The 16,199-nt window shown below is 46.6% G+C and overlaps 1 long non-coding RNA gene across 1 annotated transcript in view; it reads left to right on the plus strand.

Moving 5' to 3' along the window:
• LOC134957939 (uncharacterized) overlaps window positions 1-16,199 on the plus strand; it is a 39,036-nt gene that overhangs the window by 945 nt on the left and 21,892 nt on the right. The gene's annotated exons all lie outside the window — the stretch shown is intronic.

Consider the following 16,199-nt stretch of genomic DNA (forward strand, 5'->3'; position numbering starts at 1 on the left):
GCAAGTAACAGTGGCTCCTACTGAACTTTATCTTTTAACAGTGCCTGAACCTGTGCTGAACACACACACGTTTTATTTTATTTTTTTATTTTTTTAACACTGCAGTAAGAAACAGACTGAAAGCTATTTTTTTTTTTAAGTACAGTGTCTGAACAACACACATTTTTTTTCTATAATAATGTTATTCCTAATACGGACACAGTCACAGTGCTACCGCCCAGAGCCCTTCACTGATGACACTGAGTCTGAGGGTGACACAGTAATATCCAACTGGCCCTAATCACAGCCACGGTTGCTCTTCTTAATTATTATTATTAGCAGTCACAGTAGCCCTCAGGGGCGGAATGGGATCGAACACCAGCCCGGGAAATTTAAGAAGCAGCCCTAATGGGGGCGGAGTCTGTTGAGGAGGAGGGGCCTGTCAAGAGGAAGCGGTCACTCCTCAGATGTCCTGATTTTGAGATAGACACAGTTGGGGCCTCCTTTGCTTTATGTTATGCTAATGTTTACCTGCGATTTTATTCATATTCTGCTACAATGCCCTTCCCTGATGTACATCTGTATGTCTGAATGTGCAAGGACTGATATGCCAACTTTCTGTGTCTATTGACACTGCTGTCATGCCTTTAATCTGATTTTATTGATTTTTCATTCTACAAACCCCTTTTTTTTAACCTTATATGTTTCAATGTACATACAGGGAGGGGGAGCACACACTACATACAGCACAGTACAGGGAGGGGGAGCACACACTACATACAGCATAGTACAGGGAGGGGGAGCACACACTACATACAGTACAGGGAGGGACCACACACACTATATATAGCACAGTACATGGAAGGAGCACACACTACATACAGCACAGTACAGGGAGGGAGCACACACTACATACAGCACAGTGGAGGGAGGGGGCGCACACACTACATATAGCACAGTACAGGGAGGGAGCACACACTACATACAGCACAGTGGAGGGAGGGGGCGCACACACTACATATAGCACAGTACAGGGAGGGAGCACACACTACATACAGCACAGTGGAGGGAGGGGGCGCACACACTACATATAGCACAGTACAGGGAGGGAGCACACACTACATACAGCACAGTACAGGGAGGGGGAGCACACACTACATACAGCACAGTACAGGGAGGGGGAGCACACACTACATACAGCATAGTACAGGGAGGGGGAGCACACATTACATACAGTACAGGGAGGGACCACACACACTATATATAGCACAGTACATGGAAGGAGCACACACTACATACAGCACAGTACAGGGAGGGAGCACACACTACATACAGCACAGTGGAGGGAGGGGGCGCACACACTACATATAGCACAGTACAGGGAGGGAGCACACACTACATATAGCACAGCACAGGGAGGGAGCACACACTACTTACAGCACAGTACAGGGAGGGAGCACACACTACATACAGCACAGTACAGGGAGGGAGCACACACTACATACAGCACAGTACAGGGAGGGAGCACACACTACATACAGTACAGGGAGGGAGCACACACTACATACAGCACAGTACAGGGAGGGAGCACACACTACATACAGCACAGTAGGGGGAGGGGGAGCACACACTACATACAACACAGTACATGGGGGGAGCACACACTACATACAGCACAGTAGAGGGAGGGGGAGCACACACTACATACAGCACAGCACATGGGGGGAGCACACACTACATACAGCACAGTAGAGGGAGGGGGAGCACACACTACATACAGCACAGTACAGGGAGAGAGCACACACCACATACAGCACAGTACAGGGAGGGAGCACACACACTACATACAGCATAGTACAGAGAGGGGGAGCACACACTACATACAGCACAGTACAGGGAGGGCGCACACACTGCATACAGTACAGGGAGGGACCACACACACTACATACAGCACAGTACAGGGAGGGAGCACACACTACATACAGCACAGTACAGGGAGGGCGCACACACTACATACAGCACAGTACAGAGAGGGAGCACACACTACATACAGCACAGTAGGGGGAGGGGGAGCACACACTACATACAACACAGTACATGGGGGGAGCACACACTACATACAGCACAGTAGAGGGAGGGGGAGCACACACTACATACAGCACAGCACATGGGGGGAGCACACACTACATACAGCACAGTAGAGGGAGGGGGAGCACAAACTACATACAGCACAGTACAGGGAGGGAGCACACACCACATACAGCACAGTACAGGGAGGGAGCACACACACTACATACAGCACAGTACGGAGAGGGGGAGCACACACTACATACAGCACAGTACAGGGAGGGCGCACACACTACATACAGCACAGTACAGGGAGGGGAACACACACTACATACAGTACAGGGAGGGGGAGCACACACTACATACAGCACAGTACAGGGAGGGAGCACACACTACATACAGCACAGTACAGGGACGGAGCACACACTACATACAGCACATACAGGGAAGGCACACACACTACATACAGCACAGTACAGGGAGGGGAGCACACACTACATACAGCACAGTACAGGGAGGGGGAGCACACACTACATACAGCACAGTACAGGGTGGAAACAAACACAAGTAGTGAAACACAGACACTGGGGACCAACGCAGCGGAATCTGTCCCAGTGGCCAATCTGCCCCTGATTACATACATAGCCACCACATTATTACATGAATAGCACCACATTACACGAATAGCACCACATTACATGTATAGCACCGCATTACATGTATAGCACCGCACTACACGTATAGCACTGCATTACACAAATAGCACCACATAATACGAATAGCATAACATTACAGGCATTGCACCGCACTACAATTATAGCATCGCATTATACGACTAGCACCACATTACATGTATAGCACCTCATTACACAAATAGCACTACATTACATACATAACCACTGCATTACATACGTAGCCACCGCATTACATACATAGCCACTGCATTACATACGTAAACACCACATTACATACATAACCACCGCATTACATACATAGCCACAGCATTACATACATAGCCACAGCATTACATACGTAGACACTGCATTACATACGTAGCCACCACATTACATAAATAGGCCCATCATCATGGACAGATATTGGGCAGCTATAGGGCTGTAGGACTTTGCATTAGAGATTGTACAAGGGCTGGCTGTGAGTGTAGCCTGATCAGCTGGCATCCTGAGAACAAGGTACATCCTGCTCCTGTCCAGTCCCCAAACCATACACTGTGCCCTAACCCTTACACCATCATGATAAGGCAAATAATGTAATTAAAAATAACCTCTATGCTGGTCCACTTCAGTGCTCAGTTGCCGCTCTGGCCAGTTTAGTGAGAGTGCGGGAGCTACGGTGGAGGCGGGTGTAGTGATCCCGGCTCCGACCATCGCTTCCCGGGCTGGGCTCGTTGAAGAGACCTTTGGCCGGGGCCAGAGAGAGAGGGCTGCTGGGCAGGGGTTAACTTTCTCCAGGTCCTCCATTGGTAGAACAGCTTCACCACTTTTCACGCCTAGCGGCACCTGAAAGTGCCCGCTATCCTAACTTCCAGATTGCATTCCAAGGAATCGCAAGTACTGAAGCAGTGTGAGCCAGCCCAGCTGAGTGTGAATCAGCCTGGCTGAGGGGGATATGGGACCAGCCCATCGGAATCTGTCATGGTGTCCTGGTGGGACAATCCGCCCCTGGTAGCCCTTAATGACAGTGCTAAAGCCCACAGCCCTTGACTGATGTCAGATCTGAGGGTGATATAGTATCCCACTGCCTTTAATCACAGTCACGTGAGCTCTTATTAACAGTCACAGTAGCTCCTAATGACAGTGCTGCAGCCCACAACCCTTCACTGATGACAGAGCCTGAGGGTAACATTTTATGCCACTGCCCTTAATCACTGTCACAGTAATTATTAACAGTCACAGTAGCCCACAGAAGCCCTTAATCATACTGAAGCCTACCCCATACCCTCTTCCTCTAGCAAAAGTGTAGGGAAGGACTTTTATCAAATCCAAAACTTATGAGATCTGATGCCAGGAGGATGATGTTCTGCCTCATTTTCAGATCCAAGCTTGGCAGGAAATACTGAACTGGGGCTTGGATATACTCGGATACAGAAAGTTCTGGTGGTTTCAGTTTACAAGCAAACAAAAGTGCAGGTTTTTTGAGCTGACTCTTGTGGGTGACCTCAATTAACCTTGCAGTCTACCGCAGACCGCAGGTTCCCACCATAGGCGATAATGGGGATTTCTATCCCCATTACTGGCTATGCACTCCGCTTGATTGGCAGGCCGGGAGCACACAGACAATCAGGAGAGTGTTATGATGTGGCATGCCCTGATTGGCTGGCTGGTCCCCAAGTGACAGGAGTCACAAGGGGTCCCAGCATTCGGGGAAAGGGGATCCATGTGTACATGCAGTATGGATCCCCTTCAGTTGCATGGACCAGGTTTTTTTGCTTTTTTTTTTTTAACCACTGGATGCCCCTACATGGAACGAAGAGAACTTATCTACACCGGATTAGGCAAGTATTATTTTTTTTATTTACAGGTATCCTGTGGATTCTGGTAGACAAGGGTCTGATGGGCTTTGTGGGATACTGGGTAAGTAAGTGTGAGTGTGCATGTATGTTTAAATAATATTTTACATTCACGATATGTGTGTCCTGTATTTTTTTTGAATATAGATGTTACTGTGGAACTACAGGTACCAGCGGGCCCTTTAATACCATGCATGCTGGCACTTGTGGTTCTCCCAGTACTAGCAAATGGGAAGGCTTACTGGGACTTGTAGTTCCAAAGCAAAAGACAATATTCTTTTTTTTACACATTTTATGGCTATCAAGGCCCACGGATGGCAGGGGCAGCATGGGCTTCATCCCTGGCCCTTGGGTGCCTGGAGGGGGGACCCTTTATTGTTGGGGTCTCCACTCCCTCAGGGAACCACGGCCAGGGGTGACTAGTTGGGGGGTAATGCCAAGGGACCTATATAAATGCGTCCCCCGGCTGTGTCATTATCTCCTTGGCTAGTGGAGCCAGCTGCTGGTTTAAAAATACGGGGGACCCCTACATCCTTTCCCCCCATATTTTTGGAACCAAGACCAGTCCAAGAGCCCGGTGCTGGTTGTTAAAATATTTGGAACCCCTACGCAATTTTTCCCCAGTATTTTAACAACCAGGACCAGCTCAAGGAGCCCAGGGCTGGTTATGCTTAGGAGGGGGAACCCTACACAATTTTTATGTTTTTATTTTTAACTCTTTACTACATTTTAAGATAGAAATGCATGCACGGATCTAATTGATCCGTGAATGATTCTCCAAACATGCCAGCCAAAAGCAGGTGTACGGTATTTGAAAGTTCTATTTCTGTACGAATTCCATGCTTTTCCAGCAGTGTTTAGCTAATGTCGGCAGTGATTGAGAATATGAATCCTTAGCAAATTTCTGTGTTGTATGAGGTGTATGTGAAAAAACAACCCTGTTTGACCGATGGTCTATTGATTAATATTTGGGTGGACAGCTGTGTATCTTAATACAAATTTCCCCAACACTGCTGAGATTAGTGTTTAGTAAATTTCCGAGTTGCATGAAAACGCAAACTGGAACAAAATCTGGACCTTAGTAATTTTGCACCAATGTTGGATTTTTTTTGACTGCTTTTTAGTTCTGCATTTTTGGGCACAATTGCATTAAAAGTTTGCATCTACCATTTTGTGTGTAAAAAAATGTTCTCCATGTAGCTACAGTAGCATTCTATTGCTGGAGTTTTAAACCCACACTGCTTTGTAAATTTTATTTTAATAAAGATTTCCAGATGGAAAAGCAATTCTTGACTGATGACAGAGAAAAATATGTTGGCAAAGATTTTTCAGCAATTTGAGTATGAATGTATAATGTAATTATCTGTTACCCCAAGAAAACATGGAATCAAGAATGATTGCTCATGTTTGTACAGTAGATCATTTTTTTCTAATGTGCCCCACTCTCTCCAGTCTTCATAATAAAAAATAAAGTACTTGACCAGATAATTGCAAATGTTCCAACTTATCAGTCATGTCTTGCTGTGAGAAATCACAGGACTTACCAAGCTTTGGTTCAATATACACTCCCTAAATATAGTCTAGATATCAAGTTTCTACAAATAATTAACATTTTATGTGGTTAACATTAGAGATGAGCGGGTTCGGTTTCTTTGAATCCGAACCCGCCAGAACTTCATGTTTTTTTTCACGGGTCCGAGCGACTCGGATCTTCCCGCCTTGCTCGGTTAACCCGAGCGCGCCCGAACGTCATCATGACGCTGTCGGATTCTCGCGAGACTCGGATTCTATATAAGGAGCCGCGCGTCGCCGCCATTTTCACGCGTGCATTGAGATTGATAGGGAGAGGACGTGGCTGGCGTCCTCTCCATTTAGATTAGATTTAGAAGAGAGAGAGAGAGAGAGAGATTGCTGTGATACTGTAGATTAGAAGAGAGTGCAGACAGAGTTTAGTGACTGACGACCACAGTGACCAGTGACCACCAGAGACAGTGCAGTTGTTTGTTTTATTTAATATATCCGTTCTCTGCCTGAAAAAAACGATACACAGTCACACAGTGACTCAGTCTGTGTGCACTGCTCAGCCCAGTGTGCTGCACATCAATGTATTGTATATAAAGCTTATAATTGTGGGGGAGACTGGGGAGCACTGCAGGTTGTTATAGCAGGAGCCAGGAGTACATGATAAATAATATTATATTAAAATTAAACAGTGCACACTTTTGCTGCAGGAGTGCCACTAGTGGTGACCAGTGCCTGACCACCAGTATATTAGTAGTATTGTATACTATCTCTTTATCAACCAGTCTATATTAGCAGCAGACACAGTACAGTGCGGTAGTTCACGGCTGTGGCTACCTCTGTGTCGGCACTCGGCAGGCAGTCCGTCCATCCATAATTGTATTATAATATATACCACCTAACCGTGGTTTTTTTTTCATTCTTTATACCGTCGTCATACTAGTTGTTACGAGTATACTACTATCTCTTTATCAACCAGTGTACAGTGCGGTAGTTCACGGCTGTGGCTACCTCTGTGTCGGCACTCGGCAGGCAGTCCGTCCAACCATAATTGTATTATATACCACCTAACCGTGGTTTTTTTTTTCATTCTTTATACCGTCGTCATACTAGTTGTTACGAGTATACTACTATCTCTTTATCAACCAGTGTACAGTGCGGTAGTTCACGGCTGTGGCTACCTCTGTGTCGGCACTCGGCAGGCAGTCCGTCCATCCATAATTGTATTATAATATATACCACCTAACCGTGGTTTTTTTTTCATTCTTTATACCGTCGTCATACTAGTTGTTACGAGTATACTACTATCTCTTTATCAACCAGTGTACAGTGCGGTAGTTCACGGCTGTGGCTACCTCTGTGTCGGCACTCGGCAGGCAGTCCGTCCAACCATAATTGTATTATATACCACCTAACCGTGTTTTTTTTTTCATTCTTTATACCGTCGTCATACTAGTTGTTACGAGTATACTACTATCTCTTTATCAACCAGTGTACAGTGCGGTAGTTCACGGCTGTGGCTACCTCTGTGTCGGCACTCGGCAGGCAGTCCGTCCAACCATAATTGTATTATAATATATACCACCTAACCGTGGTTTTTTTTTCATTCTTTATACCGTCGTCATACTAGTTGTTACGAGTATACTACTATCTCTTTATCAACCAGTGTACAGTGCGGTAGTTCACGGCTGTGGCTACCTCTGTGTCGGCACTCGGCAGGCAGTCCGTCCAACCATAATTGTATTATATACCACCTAACCGTGGTTTTTTTTTCATTCTTTATACCGTCGTCATACTAGTTGTTACGAGTATACTACTATCTCTTTATCAACCAGTGTACAGTGCGGTAGTTCACGGCTGTGGCTACCTCTGTGTCGGCACTCGGCAGGCAGTCCGTCCAACCATAATTGTATTATAATATATACCACCTAACCGTGTTTTTTTTTTCATTCTTTATACCGTCGTCATACTAGTTGTTACGAGTATACTACTATCTCTTTATCAACCAGTGTACAGTGCGGTAGTTCACAGCTGTGGCTACCTCTGTGTCGGCACTCGGCAGGCAGTCCGTCCAACCATAATTGTATTATAATATATACCACCTAACCGTGGTTTTTTTTTTCATTCTTTATACCGTCGTCATACTAGTTGTTACGAGTATACTACTATCTCTTTATCAACCAGTGTACAGTGCGGTAGTTCACGGCTGTGGCTACCTCTGTGTCGGCACTCGGCAGGCAGTCCGTCCAACCATAATTGTATTATATACCACCTAACCGTGGTTTTTTTATACCACCTAACCGTGGCAGTCCGTCCATAATTGTATACTAGTATCCAATCCATCCATCTCCATTGTTTACCTGAGGTGCCTTTTAGTTCTGCCTATAAAATATGGAGAACAAAAAAGTTGAGGTTCCAAAATTAGGGAAAGATCAAGATCCACTTCCACCTCGTGCTGAAGCTGCTGCCACTAGTCATGGCCGAGACGATGAAATGCCAGCAACGTCGTCTGCCAAGGCCGATGCCCAATGTCATAGTACAGAGCATGTCAAATCCAAAACACCAAATATCAGTAAAAAGCCTCTTTTTTTCTTTGCGTCATGTGCTGTTTGGGGAGGGTTTTTTGGAAGGGACATCCTGCGTGACACTGCAGTGCCACTCCTAGATGGGCCCGGTGTTTGTGTCGGCCACTAGGGTCGCTTATCTTACTCACACAGCGACCTCGGTGCAAATTTTAGGACTAAAAATAATATTGTGAGGTGTGAGGTATTCAGAATAGACTGAAAATGAGTGTAAATTATGGTTTTTGAGGTTAATAATACTTTGGGATCAAAATGACCCCCAAATTCTATGATTTAAGCTGTTTTTTAGTGTTTTTGGAAAAAAACACCCGAATCCAAAACACACCCGAATCCGACAAAAATAATTCGGTGAGGTTTTGCCAAAACGCGTTCGAACCCAAAACACGGCCGCGGAACCGAACCCAAAACCAAAACACAAAACCCGAAAAATTTCAGGCGCTCATCTCTAGTTAACATTTGCATGCAAACTGAAAATATAAATTCAGTGTTGTATAGAGTATATTGCTCATGGATTTGTTGTTTAATATATATAGTACATTTGAATACGTAACTACAGTACTACATATACAGTCTTTAAGTTTGCTGCTACTATACATATTCATAATGCTCAGATACCGTACATAGTAATAGTAATACAAAAATAAATACACATTTACTTTATATTTCATACTGTAAGTTCATTCATAAACACAAAATCTAACAAAAAATGAAAGAAAGAAAGAAAGAAATAGTGAGTTTGTTCTAGCATGGCTACTAGGAGACAGCAGAGGTGGTAGAAGGAGGATGTCACGAACCAGTCACTCACCACTGCGGGTTCTGGGGTCCGTGCATTGCCGGCGCATTTGCTCGCGGTGCTGTGCGGCCATGTGGGGACGCGGCGAGGTCGGTGGCAGAGATGATGCAGGTTCTGGGAGTCGGGAGTGCGGGGACCTAATGGCCGGTGGTGCCTCTGTGTGTCTGCAGTATAGGAGATGGCGATGTTGGAGACCAAATGCAGCACCTGTGAGCACCTGTGGGTATTAGTCAATCCAATGCTTGTGCTGCCTATAAGTAGGCTGGGATTATTTCACTCTTGGCCAGTGCTTTGTTGTAGGTACTCTGTACCATAGCGCTGCGCTCTCCCTGTGAATTTCTGTGTGATTCTAGTGGTCCTGATATCGCCTCCACTCCCAGAGGTCTGCCTGCAGCCTTCACCGCAAGTGATCCACCAGCTCCCTGCTGTGCTGTCAGTCAATCGCTCTTCAAGTGGCAACAAGTGAATTACCGGAGTCCCATGAGAGGTGACCATGTTTGTTTGACTGCCTGCTATGATCACACAGCCTGGAAATTTCTACATAATCCTGGTCCACGTTTACTCATCTCTCAGTTAACCCATTCTTCACCATTGTCTTCTGCTGCAGCTCTTCACAGTATTTCAAGTATAATCTTCACAACCTGCAAGTACTTCTTTCAGTATTGTATCTACATTTTTGCTTCATTCAAAGGAAAGTCTTCACAGTTCTCCTGTTCAGCCTTTAAGCGTCAGTAACAAGTCTTTACAGTTCTTCACCTTTGTCTACAATATCCAGTTAACACTTCTTTACAGTTTGGCACCAATCTTTGCTTCATATTGGAAAATTCTTCACTAATCTTCAGGCACGTTTTTATCTAATTCATATGAACATTTCTTCAATGCATCTTTGATACAGATCCTGCATATCATTATGCCATTCATTGCAGTATGTCAGTTTATATATGGTGTTTAATGATTGTCATTTAACTCCTTACTGGAATTGTAGCTTTTCTAATAAATATATGAAACAGAACTTTCTTTGTCCTTCCTGTTTCCCCCATACTCCGGCACCAACACCTTCGGTTGGTCCAAGGTTAATAGATTCACAAAATCAGTCGATCTTGACAGTAAGCACTGGCCCCATGGATCCGCTGGGTGACCAAACTACAGGAGGCGGTGCTACGGCAAATATTCTTTCCCATCTGAATAATCAGGAGTCCATACAGATGCAAATAGTTCAGTTAATGCAAACTATGGCAGATCGCTTGGATGCTCTTCATACAGATATAATGACACCACAAGTTCAAGTTCCAGCTCCACTGGTCTCTGCTTCCGCAGCGTTTTCTCCGGTGATAGTGCCCAAGTCTCGTCTGCTGTTGCAAGTTTGATGGTACCCCAATGCTTTGCAGAGGATTACTGAATCAATGTGAGATTCAGTTAGAACTGTTGTCTGCTAGTTTTCCATCGGCCCATTCTAAGATCGCATATATCATTGCCTGTTGTTATGCACACCAGTGCCAGCAGGAATGTACTGGTGTCTGAACGGAGAGGGATGCAAAACAAATGAACTCACAGACAGACTGGGGAATATGACATTACATACACAGAAGTTGATAGGGTAACAAAATAAACACAAAGTGAACAGAGAAGCCCAAAGAAACTGGGTGTCTCCCTAGTATTAGGAATGCTCAGATGGAAAGAAGCGAGATGTTGTGATTTAATACGTAGAGAACCCGAAATGCTGTTGCTAAGGGCAACAGCAAAACCCTAAAGGGTTACCAACGGGTGTGGCAGTAAACTCCTTGGTCAGAGATGGAATAATAGACACAAGGAGAGTCTCCACAATCCTAGTCTTCACTTGTAGTGCACTGGTTCAGCTTACTGCCACTAAACTGACACCTGAACACCTTGCACAGTGAGAAAGGATTTTGGCAGGCAAGTCTGAGAATACAGCCGCAAACTTGCTAGGTTCACAGAGTAGCAAAAGAACCCCAGCAGGTTAAACGACTGACTCCAGTCTTACTGCTAGGTCTGGATTGGCAGAGTGTAATACCAAATCCCAAGGCCTATTTGCAGTAAGCAACAAACAAATACAAAGTTTACACAGTACTAGCTAGCTTTCAGGAACTGACTAACCAACAAAGATTCAGCAGCATCTGCCTAACCTGAGAAGAGGGTTTATATAGCAGGTGCTGTCCACACCCCACTCAGACCTCACAGACTGTGAGCACAAAAACCAGCACCGGATCCCCTGCCGTGCACAGAGCCTGTAACCACTGCACAGCAAAAGACCCGAACCGGAGTATCAGCTACGCTCAGGTTACTCCGCTAGCACTTGTCTCCCGGTTGCCATGACGACGTGGCAGCACAGAGCAGGAGACCCTAACAGTACCCCCCCTCTGACGAGGGGTCAAAGAACCCCTACCACCGGGTTTATCGGGGAACTGCGAGAAGAAAGAGCGTAACAGTCTGGGTGCATGAAGATCACAACTGCGCACCCACGACCGCTCCTCCGGGCCATACCCCTTCCAGTGCACCAAAAATGACAGCCGACCCCGAACCATCTTGGAGTCAAGAATCCTTTCAACAACAAACTCCCTCTGGCCACGTATCAGAAGAGGGGAAGGTCTTCCACTGGAAGAAGGATTACTAATCGCCCGTTTTAAAAAGGACCAATTAAATGTTTTATTGATACCCAAAGAACGAGGTAGATCTAACTGAAATGCCACCGGATTGATAACCCTAGTGATCTTATAAGGACCGATGAACCGGGGGCCTAACTTATGAGATGGCTGTCTCAACTTCAAATTCTTGGTAGACAACCAGACGAAGTCTCCTAATTTGAAGCTGCAGGGTCTCTTCCGCTTATCAAAAACCCTTTTGGTCACTAATGACACAGACACAAGGGCTTTCTTCACTTTCCTCCAAATACCTCTAAGGACCGAAACCACAGAGGAACCACCAGGCGTGGAGTCCAGGGGGTCAAAAGAATTGGCCTTAGGATGATGCCCATACACACAAAGGAAGGGAGAGATCCCTGTAGCAGAGTGAGACGCGTTGTTATAGGCAAACTCCGCCATGGACAGATGAGCAACCCAGTCAGTCTGACACTTGGAGACATAACACCTGAGGAACTGCTCCAAGGACTGGTTCACCCTTTCAGTCTGCCCATTAGACTGCGGATGGTAGCCTGACGACAAGCTGACAGAAATCTGGAGATCGGAACAAAATGCCCTCCAGAATTTGGCCACAAACTGGGATCCGCGGTCAGAGACCACATCAAGTGGCAACCTGTGGAGGCGCACAACACGCAGCATAAATAATTCAGACAGGCGTCTGGCCGATGGCAGACCAACCAATGGAACGAAGTGCGCCATCTTCGAAAACCTGTCAACGACAACCCAGATGGCTGTCATCCCCGAGGATTTGGGCAAGTCCACCACAAAATCCATTGAAATGTGGGTCCATGGCTTAGATGGAATAGAGAGTGGATGTAATTGGCCAACAGGAACCCCTCTAGGAGTCTTATTTCGGGCACAGATGTCACATGCCCGAACCCACTGATCCACATCCCTAGCCACCGAGGGCCACCACACCGCCCTAGATAGCAACTCCCGAGTTCTGGCAATACCCGGGTGACCTGCCGACTTCTTGGCATGGAATTCCAGGAACACTCGCTGTCTTAACCTAGGAGGCACAAACAAAAGACCTACCGGAAGGTCTGGAGGAGCCTGCTCCTGTGCTCTAAGGACTAATGACAAGAGGTCCTGGGTAATGCCCACTTTAATACATGATGGGGACACAATGGGCAATGGCTCCTCGGTGGTCTCCTGCATTGGAGCAAAACTCAGCGAGAGCGCATCAGCCTTGATGTTTTTTGACCCAGGGCGATATGTTATCAAAAAATTAAAGCGAGTGAAAAACAAAGCCCATCGTGCCTGCCTTGCATTGAGGCGCTTCGCTGACTCTAAATATGCCAAATTCTTATGGTCGGTGAGAATTGAGACCACAAACTTAGCCCCCTCAAGCCAGTGTCTCCACTCCTCGAGTGCATCCTTAATAGCCAACAATTCCCGGTTACCCACGACATAATTCATCTCGGCAGGCGAAAATTTACAGGAAAAGTAAGCACAGGGATGAAGGCGATTATCAGACACCCCCATCTGAGAGAGCACTGCCCAATACCCATCTCAGAGGCATCCACCTCCACCACAAAAGGACGCTCTGGATCTGGGTGTCGCAGCACCTTGGCCGAGACAAATGCCCTTTTGAGACTGGCAAAAGCCGCTTCAGCCTCACAAGACCAGTGAGCAACATCCACCCCTTTCTTAGTGAGTGCCACCAAGGGCGCCACTATAGACGAAAATCCAGGATAAATCGTCTATAAAAATTCGCAAAGCCCAGAAAACGCTGAAGCGCCTTCAAACTAGTGGGCTGCACCCAATCCAGGACTGCCTGTACCTTGGAACCCTCCATTTGGAAACCTTCTGGAGAGATAATATATCCTAGAAATGCGATTTGCTGAACTTCAAATTCGCACTTCTCCAGCTTTGCCCCAAGCCGGTGGTCTCTGAGTTTCTGGAGGACTAAGCGTACATGCTTCCGATGTTGGGAGAAGATTAGGATGTCATCTAAGTATACAACTAAGAATCTATCCAAATATTCCAGTCACGATCCAGGTAATTCCTTATCAGTATTTACCTTCCAAATGCCTCCTGAGACTGTCCCAGTGTTCCAAGCCTGGATTCCATCTGCATTGTCTGCATGCAGCACGCTGCATCTCATTGTCTCAAATCTCTTTACTGTGATTCTGGCAGCTTCATGGTTAAAGCTCACATTCAAGTTACAAACAATCTTTCCCTCCAAAAGCAAACATGGGCGCAGCCATGTTTGCTTTCATCACATGTTGCTTTTCAGCCTATCAGCTGCACTCTGGTTTCTACCTAATTACCCAGCAGCTGCACTCTAGACTCTGCTTAATCAGCCAGCCAATCCCTGTTTCCCAGCTGGTATAAATATCTTGTTCCTGGGCTGGAAAGATTGTCAGTGCTTCAATTGTCTTCAGTGATTCCAGTGTGCAGTTCTCCCATGGACTTTCTCTGCAGTACAGCCTGACTCTGCAGTGTCTCAACATTGCACCCTGTGACTGGCAGTTACCCGAGACCGGCTTCCAGCTTCTAGCTTCCAGCGGTGCTCTGCCCTGCCAGTAACCATCGGTGTTCTGCCATCGATCCCAAGTCATCATCGGTGTCCCACCATCGATCCCAAGTCAACATCGGTGTTCCGTCATCGATCCCAAGTTACCATCGGTGTTCTGTCATCGATCCCAAGTCACCATCGGTGTTCCGCCATCGATCCCAAGTCACCATCGGTGCTCTGTCATCGATCTCTAGCATCACCAGTGTTTCTGCATCTGATCTTCCATTACACTGGTATCTGACACCATTTCACAGCTCACCACCTGTGTCGGTTCTATCCGGCATTTCCCGACAGTTCAGTCATCAGCTTCTGTTTCCCATCAGCTACCCAGTGCATCGGTGTTGGTAAGGAAATATCATCTCCAAGTCCTTCAAGACTGTGCTTAATTAAACCACACCTAGAGACTGCCTATATGCACTCCTGGGAACTGTGACTTATATGCTGTTCTTAATATTGCTAACTGCCGACATATGCTTGTGAGCTGAGTTTCAATAAAACCTTTAAACTTTCCTTTGTTGTCGTGGTCACGCCTTCGGGCATCTGTGGTAAAGGTTCCCTGCATGTCTAAGAACTCTGTACTGCTTCCCAGGTTCACATATACCTCTGCCCCTATAATTGAGGCTTCTCCTGGTCAGTACCAGCCCTCAGTTGTGACAGTAAGCACTGACCTAATGGATCCGGCCGGAGACCAGGTCCAAGCGACCAGGCCGATGCAAGAACGATGCAGCCTGCCTTGAACGTCGGGAAACTGCACAGGGCCATGTGATCCGCTGTCTCCAGGACCTCTCCTCTCGGCTGGATGGAATACTAGTAACCCTCCATGGTTCAGGGGCATCCAGTGTGCCGACTGCAGTACCTTTGGTGGTATCCCCACCCACCATTCCCGTTTCTGCTCCTTGTCTCCATGTACCGACACCTGCCAAGTTTGATGGTTCCCCAAAAGCCTGTCGGGGTTTCCTAAATCAGTGTGAGATATATTTTGAGTTACAGCCTGGCAGTTTCCCAACTGACCGCACCAAGGTTGCTTACATCATCTCCCTCCTCAGTGGCTCCGCCCTCGATTGGGTATCACCTCTATGGGAGAAGTCTGATGCCCTGCTCTCTTCATATGCAGATTTCGTGGCAACCTTCAGGCGCATCTTTGATGAACTAGATCGTGTGACCTCTGCCTCCTCTGATATCCTCCGGCTACGTCAGGGGACACGAACAGTCGGTAAATATCTGGTACAGTACCAGATCCTAGCGTCCGAACTTTTCTGGAATGATGACGCTCTTTACTCAGCCCAAGAAGGGGCGTCTGTGTCTACAGGCCAAGAAGGAGTGTCTGTGTCTACAGCCCAAGAAGGGGCGTCTGTGTCTACAGCCCAAGAAGGGGCGTCTGTGTCTTCAACCCAAGAAAGGGCGTCTGTGTCTACAGCCCAAGAAGGGGCGTCTGTGTCTACAGCCCAAGAAGGGGTATCCAATGTTCAAGCTCTAGTAGGGGCATATGAGTCTTCTCAAAAAGGAGTTTCTGATCTGTCAACCCCAGGAGGGGTGCTGGAGAAAACAACCC

Source organism: Pseudophryne corroboree, chromosome 9 (genome assembly GCF_028390025.1).
Source record: "Pseudophryne corroboree isolate aPseCor3 chromosome 9, aPseCor3.hap2, whole genome shotgun sequence".
Classification (NCBI taxonomy): Eukaryota; Metazoa; Chordata; class Amphibia; order Anura; family Myobatrachidae; genus Pseudophryne; species Pseudophryne corroboree.